The sequence below is a fragment of the Sparus aurata genome, chromosome 10 (assembly GCF_900880675.1).
Source record: "Sparus aurata chromosome 10, fSpaAur1.1, whole genome shotgun sequence".
In the NCBI taxonomy this organism is placed as follows: Eukaryota; Metazoa; Chordata; class Actinopteri; order Spariformes; family Sparidae; genus Sparus; species Sparus aurata.
In genome coordinates this window covers 6,560,087-6,570,743 of record NC_044196.1, presented here as the reverse complement: position 1 = coordinate 6,570,743, position 10,657 = coordinate 6,560,087, and positions in this window count along the sequence as shown.

Sequence of the window (10,657 nt, the reverse complement as noted above, 5' to 3'; positions counted from 1 at the left end):
CGCTCAATGAGGGTTTTGAATGCCTCCTCACACGAAGATGTCCATTTGTCATTAAATGGTTTCTTTACGTCAACATTAGAGAATGACCTTTGCCCTTTTGAAGGGTTGTCATGTTTCCTTTTCTTTGCAGGGACGTATCCAGCCGTCAGATCATTTAGAGGCTTTGAAATCTTGGAGTAGTCTCTGACAAACCTCCGATAATATCCTGTGAAGCCGAGGAACGACTTCAACTCAGATATGTTGTTTGGGCGGGGCCATGAGGTGAGTGATGCGATCTTATTAGGGTCTGTCTCCACACCATTTTCTGACACTATGTGACCTAAGTATCTCACAGACTTCCTGAAGAAATGACATTTCTCCGATGACAATTTGAGACCGAACTCTCTCAGTCGGTTCAGCACCCTCAAAAGCCGCTCTTCATGTTCTTCCAGGGTATTGGAGAACACAATAAGATCGTCCAGGAATACCAGCACTTCTCTGTGATTTAGGGAGCCCATACACTTTTCCATAACTCGCTGGAAGGTGCTTGGAGCATTGGTTACTCCCTGCGGCATCCTATTGAACTCCCAAAAACCCATCGGTGTGACAAAGGCAGTCTTATGTTTATCCTCTTCCTCCATTTCCACTTGATAATAACCCGACTTTAAATCCATGACAGAAAACCACTTTGCTCCTGTCAGAGCTGCAAACGCCTCTTCGATGTGTGGCAAAGCATAAGCATCTTTGATTGTTTGGTTGTTTAGTTTTCTGTAATCCACACATAGGCGGATTTGTCCATTTTTCTTTTTCACAACGACAATTGGCGAAGCAAATGGGCTCTCTGACTCCCTTATGACGTTTGCGTCATACAGCTCTTTCAGATGGAGACGAACTGCCTCGTAATCAGATGGATGGATGGGCCTTGCCCTTTGTTTGAAAGGCGTCGGGTCAGAAAGGCGGATCTTGTGCTTTACAGCTGTTGTGTGTCCATAGTCCAAATCTCCCCTTGCGAAGACTTCAGGAATTGAATTCAACTTCCTGGTAACCCTGTCTTTCCATTCTTCTGACAGAGGGGAATCAGCAAACTCAAACTCGATCAGATTTTCAGGATTTACTTGACCAGCTGTGAAACACTGAGCAGTAGCGATGGTCTGGTTTGAGATTTGTACCTCCCCTTTAATATCACTGGTGGGGGTCAATGGAGAGATGGATAGTGGCATTGAGAGCTCTGCCAGAGTTCGATGGGCTGGAACTACAATGTCGTGCGCAGACTCATTTTTGAGGAGAATAGGGACTTTAAAGGAGGTCTGACGTGGGCTTGCCATGATGTAACGGCAGGATACCAAGCCACCTGGCAGATCGACATTAGTGGGGGGCTCCACCAGAAGAGGTGCACCATGAACAGTGGGGACATGTCTTGCACGGCCATTTACCGCCATTTTCTTTCCAGCCGGAATGACTATAATGTTCTTTGACTGTAATTTTACCCTGCCCACTGTCCCATCTTGTTGTGTCCTGCTCAAGTAAATACTCTGCAGGTGTCTGACGAGTGAGGCATATTCACAGTCCGGTGAAATGTTTGTTCCTTCTTTGAAACCTTTGTACAAGATATCAAGAGTATTTGTGCCGACAAGAACTGGAACCTCTACACTTGTTCTTGGATCGGGAACAACTAGAGCCAGCGTTGTGACCACCTTAGGCTCTCCTGTGAAATGTTCTGGGAAAGTTATGTCAACTTCAATGCAGCCAAGGTAAGGGACGAGTTGGCCTGCAGCTCCCTCTATGTGCAAGAGGTCCTCTATGGGAATGAGGGGGTGAGAAGGTAAGTAGGTTTCATGAAAGGATTTGGTGATGGTCGTGACCTGTGAGCCTCCGTCCATTAGACAGTTTTGCTGAACTCTGCCAACTGTGACTCTGGCCACATGTCTCGAACCAACCAACCTTCTTGTGAGCCGGCGTGCAGTTGTCGTAGTTTGTTGACATTTGGTTTCACATCTCCATTTTGATATGGGACTCTCCTCTGTGTCCTCGGTTCCAGTAGGTCCCGTCACTGGAACCCGTTCCAGTTTAAAGGCTGTTTTGCCTTCCACTCGTCCTGCTTGTGTCTAAGTTCTGTGTATTTTTGGTCTACGAGGCCTTTGTTCATGGGCTCGTCACAGTTTCTGGCAATGTGGCCATCCTCTCCACACTTATAACAGAACCAGGCCTTTGGCTGAGGTCTTGAAGTGGGTGTGTTCTGCGGCATCACATGATGAGCCTGTGCTTCAGCTACTGGTGGATGTGAGTTATTTGTTGATAATGCACCTTTAAATTCCTGTTTTTTATCCTTCTTGTATTTCTTGCTGTTGAGCTGCATCTGTAACTGAGCTACTTGTTTTCTTAGACTTTCAGTTTCAGAGATGTATGACTGCAGTAAGCTGGCATTGGAATCACAGAGAGAGATGTCAGGCACAGAGTGAACGTTCACTGAAGGCTTTGTCTTAGAGGAGCCAAAGTGACGTTGCATCCTGTCATGTTTTGATGCTCTCCTGTCCTCTTCAGTACGTACCTGTAGCAACAGCTCTGCAAAGTTGGGAGGTGTTTCATTTTTGAACTCCAGCTGTAAGACCAGACTGTGGTCCCAGCAGCCACGCTTGAATTGCTTCAGTAAGTGTCGGTCGGCGTTCGCCTGTTTTACACCACCTCTCCTTACAGCTGTGCACAGAAGACTCTGCAATCTCTGTAGATAATCAGATGGCTTCTCCCCTGTATTCTGATTTGTGTTTAAGAATCTTGCAAATACCTCCTCCCCATCTTCTACAAGTCCATACGCAGAGTTGAGCAGCTGGACATAATGTCTGGGATGTGCAGATGTACCAAGTTGCCTTACCACATCCGAAGCTGGGGGAAGCAGGCTCTCTAGTATTTTTCTCCGTTGCACATCAACCGATAGACTGTCATCATCAAACATCAATTCTACATGTAATGACCATGTCTCATAATCTGCCTCACCAGGGGGTTTGGGTACTTTTCCAGAGAATGTCCTCATCCATTTGGAGGTGGACTGATTCTTGATCACGTGTTCCACTACAACTCTTTGCACCTCAGGTGGGTTTGTTACTTCATTACTTAGATTTGTTGGACTTCCAGGTACAGTGTATCTCTTTTTAACTACACCTGGTTCACTTGGGTTGGGTGTTGTAGCAGGTTTAATGTGTGGGGGGGGTTTACTGTGTTTATATGGTTTCTTGCTTCTGCGTACTAGGGGTGTGGTGCTGTGGTCTGATTGGGCACTACTGTCAGAGTCACTGCCGTCACTGGAGTCAGTGGAGGATGTACACAGGACTGTCGCAATCTGATTAGTGAATTGTGTTGTTGTTTTAACACGGTCAACCTGCCACTTTACACTTGGATTGGTCACATTCACTACTTCCATAGGGAGAAGTGTCTCAATATTGGCTCTTGCAGTTCCGGATTTGAAATCCACAATGACTGTTTCTCCACTTGACACTCCTGTGTTTCGCTCTCTCCTTATGCCGGTTACTGGGCCATATTTCTCAAGGGAATCTATAATGTCCTGGTCTGCATTACCACTGGTAACACCGGAAACACATACAGAAAGTGTGTCATCAATGTCTGCCATTGTCTTTTCCTTTGCTTCTGTTCAAGTTAGAAGGGGCAAAACAAAAAGTAAAAAAAAATAATAATGATAATGGGGATAATCAGACTGATCAGTTAGCAATTTCCTGCGTTTAAATCACAGTTTGTATTGTTCAGTTAACCTATATAACCCTCGCTCCTGGGCTAGCTCGCCACAAAAACTACTCTGTAACCCAGTAAGAACAACACTTACTTGACTACTGTACTCAGATTCAATTCAAAGAGCGAGGGATGAGTTAGTGTAAATGTAAACACAAGGATGTTTATTTTCACAAGCAACAAAAAGTAGAATCACACCTCAGATTCAATTCTCCACTAAACAAAAAAACAAAACTGAAAGTTGCCCTTGACAGCGTATTGCTGTCCGATATCAATGTCCATCAAAGTCTGGTCCAAAAGTTCAGTTTGTATTCGGGTTCGTCCAAGTGTCTCAATGTGTATGTGCTACCCGGGTAGTGTGTGTGTTTGTATGATTGCTGCGCAGCTTTAGATCTTATCTGCTCCAGGAATGGATCTTCAGGAAGATGATGAAGATGGAGGAATCCAGATCCCCTCTAACCTTGCCTCGCACCAGACAGAAGTCCTGGTTGGAATCGATGCTGTCCCACAGTGTAGATCCAGCAACAAAAAAACCAATCTGCCATAGCAGAAATTAAAAATAATTATCAATCACCAATTACTGTACAGTATCGTATCTCTCTTATTCTCTTTAACTCAAGTGCAACTTATAATACTGACCACAAAAGGAATGATAAACTTCATCCTGAGACATCAAACCTTAGACATCATGTTTTTATCCCTTTTTTAACAGTATTGTTAAATCATGTACACCATTTATTCTTTATCATCTTTTTTTCACTTACCAAATCATGTATTTCTTATTCACATCTACTATTATGCATTTTTCTTACCATCTAAACATGAACTAACGCATATTATTACCAAGAAGACCTTTACGTGTACAAATCATGAACATTAGCACTCATCTAGCACGTTGTTAACTTTCCAACCTTAAACATGGCGCCTGAGAATGACACAGTAAAAATCACGGTTCCTCATTCGAAATAAATGCATTTCCAAAACACAAAACTCAGCTTATACACTCATTTCAACATCTCCATAACATTAACAGTTGACCCCGATTGGTTTTTGATAATAAGAAAGGTTCAACATAGCTTAATCATAACTGAACTGAACAAATAATGTGTCCGCTAGCAACGTAGCATGCTAAGCTAGTACACTCACCGGAGTCCTCAATCGTATAAAACAAAATACAGCAAATCCTACGGTCGCAGTGATCAGAACCCTCCGTCAACGACTTCGGACACGTACAAAATCATAAACATCAGTATAAGGTAGTATTCCTTGCATAACTTGTCATCAACTTCACTCGTGACTGTATCGCGGTCTCGTTAACATCAGGCCTAGGTGAGGTCGGTCAATCCCAGCATGCAATGCTCGCATCTTCTGAATTCACTCAGTTTTACATACATAAAGCGCCCTCTAGCGGCTATTTTACACAACTGCAGTCAACTTAAAATACAGTTTTCCTCACAAACCCAAATATTAAAATGAAAATGAATTACTATAAAGCCAAACAAATAAATAATAGTCTGTAAACCCAAAGTGGTATTTTCATAGGGGTTACATTTAACTTTCATGTTATTCTGTGTTTTATCATTTCAGATGATTTCTTTGAGGTTCAGTCCAGTTCTTCTTCTACCACAGCTGGTTTGGCTGTTAGTTTGGCTGTTTGCATCCTGGTTATTCTGATTCTTGGCTTTTTTGTGTGGAAATTCAGTGAGTCAGAAATTAATATCAGTTATTTCTAAATGTCTGACAGGTTTTATACAGAATAGTGACATGCAAACTGTCAGTGTCTTCTCTCAAATGTGTTGGTTTATCTACTTTTATTTCCATTTAGTTAAATTGCCAGTTGTCTTAGTTTTAAACCCATAACCTGATTGTTGTCTAAAATATCTGATGTGCTGTGAGACCTTCCTCAAATTCAAGAACAAGTCTTTTATTTGCTGCCTTTGTTTTTACACAGAGACCAAGAGAAGCCACAGAGATGAAATTAATGAAGGAGAGAAGAAGAACTGTAACATAACTGAAGATCAGCTTGTAACTGTAGAAGAACCAGAGAGACAGCAGCTCTTGACACATGAAACAGAGCAAATGAAGGATCTGAACAAGGGACAGGCTGCAGGAATCAGACCAGAGGTACACATGATGTTTGTCTTTATCATGTGTCACTGTGTGGTTCTTCACTAATGTGCCCAGATAACATCATGTGTTCATCTTGTCTCTGTTCATCTCTCTCCAGGAGGAGAAGCTGAGGAGGAGAGAAGCTGAGAAACTACAGAAGCCCCTGAAAGAGGAGCTGGAGTCCACAAAGACTGAGGTTCATCTTCACTTTGACAGTTTAAGATTGTGATTTCAGTTTAAAGTCACAGTCTGTATGTGTTTAATAGTGTAGAGAGGTGAATGTTACAGCAGTCTGACAGTCAGTTACAGACTAAATGTCCACATGAGGCCCAGCAGACTGAATCCAGAGAACTCAACATGTCTGTCATTGTGTCTCTCAACCTTCTCTCTGTCCCTCCAGATTAGAAAGAAACAATCTGATCTGCAGCAGCTGGAAGAAGAGAAGAAGAAGAAGGAGGAGAACGTGGAGAGACTGAAGGAACATCTGGAGAACAAGAACACAGAGGTTCATCTCTTCATCTGCATCTGTTTTATTCTGATTGATAGCTCAAGAACACAATGTGATCTTATTAACTTATTAACATGCAGCATATAGAACGTAGCTGACTGTATACAGAGATACTTGTTGTACTTGGATTAACTGTCATGTTGTATAACTATTCATAAGCTTCAATGTTGTTCTCATGTCTCACTTTATCTTCTCTCACAGGTGAAGGGATTAGAAGATGAACTAGCCAAATCATGGAAGTTACCTTCGGTAAGTGTTCATGATTTAAACACAATAACACTCTGATGTGTCCTTATACAAAATAACAAATAGTCAATTATTGCAATATATTCATTAGTTTTACAAAATGATTCCTCTGTGTCTTTATAACTAGACTATGAGATCAATGCTGAGACAGTCAGACAGACAGACAGACAGACAGTCAGACAGACAGACAGACAGACAGACAGACTCTCTGCAGGTTGTTGATGTATTTTCTTCATCAGATTCATTAACAGTTAACTTGTGCAGCTCTGAACTCTTTGATCAGAGCAGCAGAGACAATCTGAATTTATAAAGCAGAATTCTGACTAAATGCAGACTTGAGACTTCAGTTAAAATCAGAGGCTTCATTCAATGTAGAGCTGAGACGTCTCACATGTTGTTCAGCAAATATCAGAGGCTTCATTTTTTACCATCTGAGTCATAATATTGTATGTTCAGTCACATGTTTTGATATGATCCAGAGTTCTAAAAAGGAGCAGCAGAAGAAGAAGGAAGCTGAACATGAAGTGGAGAATCTGAAGCAGCAGCTGGAGACTGAAGAGAAGGAATTAGACACCAAAACCAAAGAGGTTTGTATTTTTTTATATTTTAACACATCTAATCATTTGTTTCCAGACTCCTACTTGTTTGTTGTCAGTTTAGCTTCTCTGTCTGAGTCCAAGTCACTTTCACAAAAGCACAGGTAATGGTCTCTTCTATTTTCTTTTCTTTCCTTTTAGTTTGATGAAAAACAAGTTGAAGTCCAGCAGCTGCAGGAGGAGATTCAGAAGAAGGAGACCAACCTGAAGTCACTGACAGAGAAACTGCAGTCCAACAACAAGGAGGTTCATCTTTTGACCTTTGTATTGTTGTATCTGCTCTGATGGTTCTGGTCTGTTAAAGAGGATTCAGGGTCAATATGATTAAGTTCAGTTTGGAGTGTGCTGGTCTGCTGTAGAGGTGAACATTACAGTTCACTTGAATCATTTTGTTCAGTTCAGTTCAAAAATTCTTAGTCACACAAAGCTCAGAGAGTAAAAACCTTCATGGAGCTGGTTCACTGGCTCCATCATTGAGGAATGAAATCAGTGGGTAAACATGTTTTAAAAGGATGATAGTTATCAGTCTCCATGACTTATTGTACAGTAACATATGTAATCACTAACCAGGCTCTGATTGGTCAGTTATACACATGTATATATTCAGTGGGTGGATGTGTGCATGGTTAGAGGAGATCTACACCCACAGAGTCCAGTAGAGCATGAAGCCTACAGAACAGATCATGGTGCTACTGAAGGTCTAAAACTCCACAGAGAAGATCCAACATTAAACCATCAACATATTTTAATGACAGACCATGTGTCTCTGAATCTCTCTGATGTGGTAAGCTTTCATGCAGAAGAACAATTTAGTCTCTCTGTAGTTTCTTCATGTAGTGAATCAGAGATTCAGCAGAGTGAAAACACGAGACAAACTGGTTTTCATTCAGTCAGTTTTACTGGTCAAACTGTGAAGCTTCCAACCACAGGAACTGTTGAGTTTCTCATTTGTTCTTGAATCCAAAATCAACAACAGTCACACTTTCCTTTAGTGAAATAATAATAATAATAACAATAATAATAATAATAATAATAATAATAATAATAATAATAATAATAATAATAATAATAATAACAACAATAATAATAATAATAGTATTTTTAAACAGCAACAGTGTTACAAAGTGTTGTACATGGTTGAATCAGGATTAAAACATGTCAGGAAACAATGAGGCCAATAAAATCTGATGATTACAATCATTCCTTAGAAGCCCTTTATTAAAGAAAAAAACCTGAAATAATTTATCTCTTGTCAATAATTTGTATCTATTATTCTCTTTCAGTCCAAGTGGCCAATTGTTACCAGACAGAGGTTCCTGGAGGAGCATCAGAAGTTAAAGGAGGAGCATCAGAAGTTAAAGGAGGAGCAGCAGAGGAGAGAGGAAGCTGAGAGCAAAGTTCAGTTCCTGGAGGAGGAGCTGCAGAAGTTAAAGGAGGAGCAGCAGAAGAAGACTGGGGAGGTTTGGATTTGTATTCTTCGCAGAACTTTTATTTTCAGCCTCCTACCTGATTCATTTTAATCCTCCTTCAAGTCTGACTCCTCCAAAATGAGACCATGAGGGTTTTCACCACTATTATTGTACCACAGAAAGCTTTACATTGTACTGATTGTGTCTCTGATCTAGTCTTTCTCCGTGTGGGATGTTAAAGTGAAACTCTTGCCAAAAAGCAACCGAGGCGTTGTTTGCGATTGAATATGAGTCAAACCTTTGTGTAAAAGCATAATTACGGCGATAGAGGCACTTTTAAGATTCACAGTATTTGCGTTTTAGGGCACATCCATTTTGAACGGCAGTGTTAGGGGCAGGATACGCTAGCAACAAAATCGCTATATTTAGAACACTAAGAAGTCTCGACACAACATGAATCTTTGCTCGTAACATCACCAGGGTCTCTACACATGAACACGAGCATTGATAACATTGTTTGTGTACGAGGAGTTTATGAAAAAGAAGGTTTTTGAACTACTCACGTTAGCTGCTGCATCTACAGCGCGTCGCCATCATGGCAGGCAAAAAGTGTCGATCCCTGAGTACGACCTGACAGTCAGCCACTCCTCAAGCGTGCCTGTCAGAAATCACACACACGCACGCACGCACACACACACACACACACACACACACACACACACACAGGGATATGAGCGACATATTGATTTAACTGATTCAGTTTGTTCCAGTTGCTTACACACTAAAATGGCATGCATAGCACAAATATTTAAGCTGACACACAGAGAGCAAAACCTCTTCTCAAGTGTCCAAAACACATTTTCTGTTTTACACAAATTTTGCAATTCACAATGGCACTTTTTACAGTTTTCACCTAATGCTTAAACACTAAACGTGGTTGCTATGCCCAAAGCATCACAACCTCTAACTTGGGTGACCATGCCCTAAACAAAGGCACCAACCCTGCAAACACAATATATGCTTTACACTGTGTTTGAAATTCTCCAACACACTTCTTGCAAAACACTACACACTGTTTTTTTACATAAGACACATTGTTCAAAAAGGAAGACTCATGCAATCATTGGGAAAACACGTCTATTTAAAATACAAACACAAGTAAAATTGGAATAGCACACAGACTCACACACATGAAAAAAATTAAAATCTAATTGACGACCAATCAGTCTCAGCCAGAGCACTACAAATACACCTGATGTGAGCTCAGCTCCTTTGTGCCAACTTTGGAAACGTGGAGGCAGAAAGAGGAAGAGGGAGAGTAAGAGCAGCAGCAGGACGAGGAAGAGGACGAAGAAGGAGAGCAGGCAACAGTGACACTGCGTCACCACTCCATCCTCTGTCCCTACAACACAGCCCTCATTATTCGCTTTCTGGACACACTTCATGACACAGAAGTCCAGGAAGGGCCAGAGCAGCTCCAGTTTGTTGTCTTCTGGGATGATGTCAGTTTCCATTGGGCTGCTCTGGTCCGGGACTGGTTCATCAACCATAACAGATTTATTGCACTCAACTTGCCACCATACACCCCAATTAGAAAAAAAAAAAAAAATTGAGGCATAGACACCTTTATTTCACAGTGGATAGAGAGAGGGCATGTGACATGCAGTAAAGGTCCTCTGGCTAGATTTGAACCAGGGTTTACTGCATACGTGGCATGTGCTCGAACCACTTGCCTACCTGCGCAGGCCATATGCCCCATTTTTGAATCCAACTGAGGAGTTCTTTTCAGCATGGTGCTGACAATTTTATGACCATCAGCCACATGCCCACATGCCTCTTCTATAAACCATGGAAAAGGCATGCGATGACATTGAGGTGAGGTCCATACAGGGTTGGATACGGCATGCAAGGCGATGTTTCCCCCGTTGATGGGCAAGGGAGGACATTGCCTGTGATGTGGATCAGGTGTTGTGGCCAAATGCCAACAGGAGACAGGATCCATAGCCTAAATGTCTTCCAATAGTTCCCTTACACTATGTTTTGTAGAACATTCTAGTTGTACCACGTCTTTC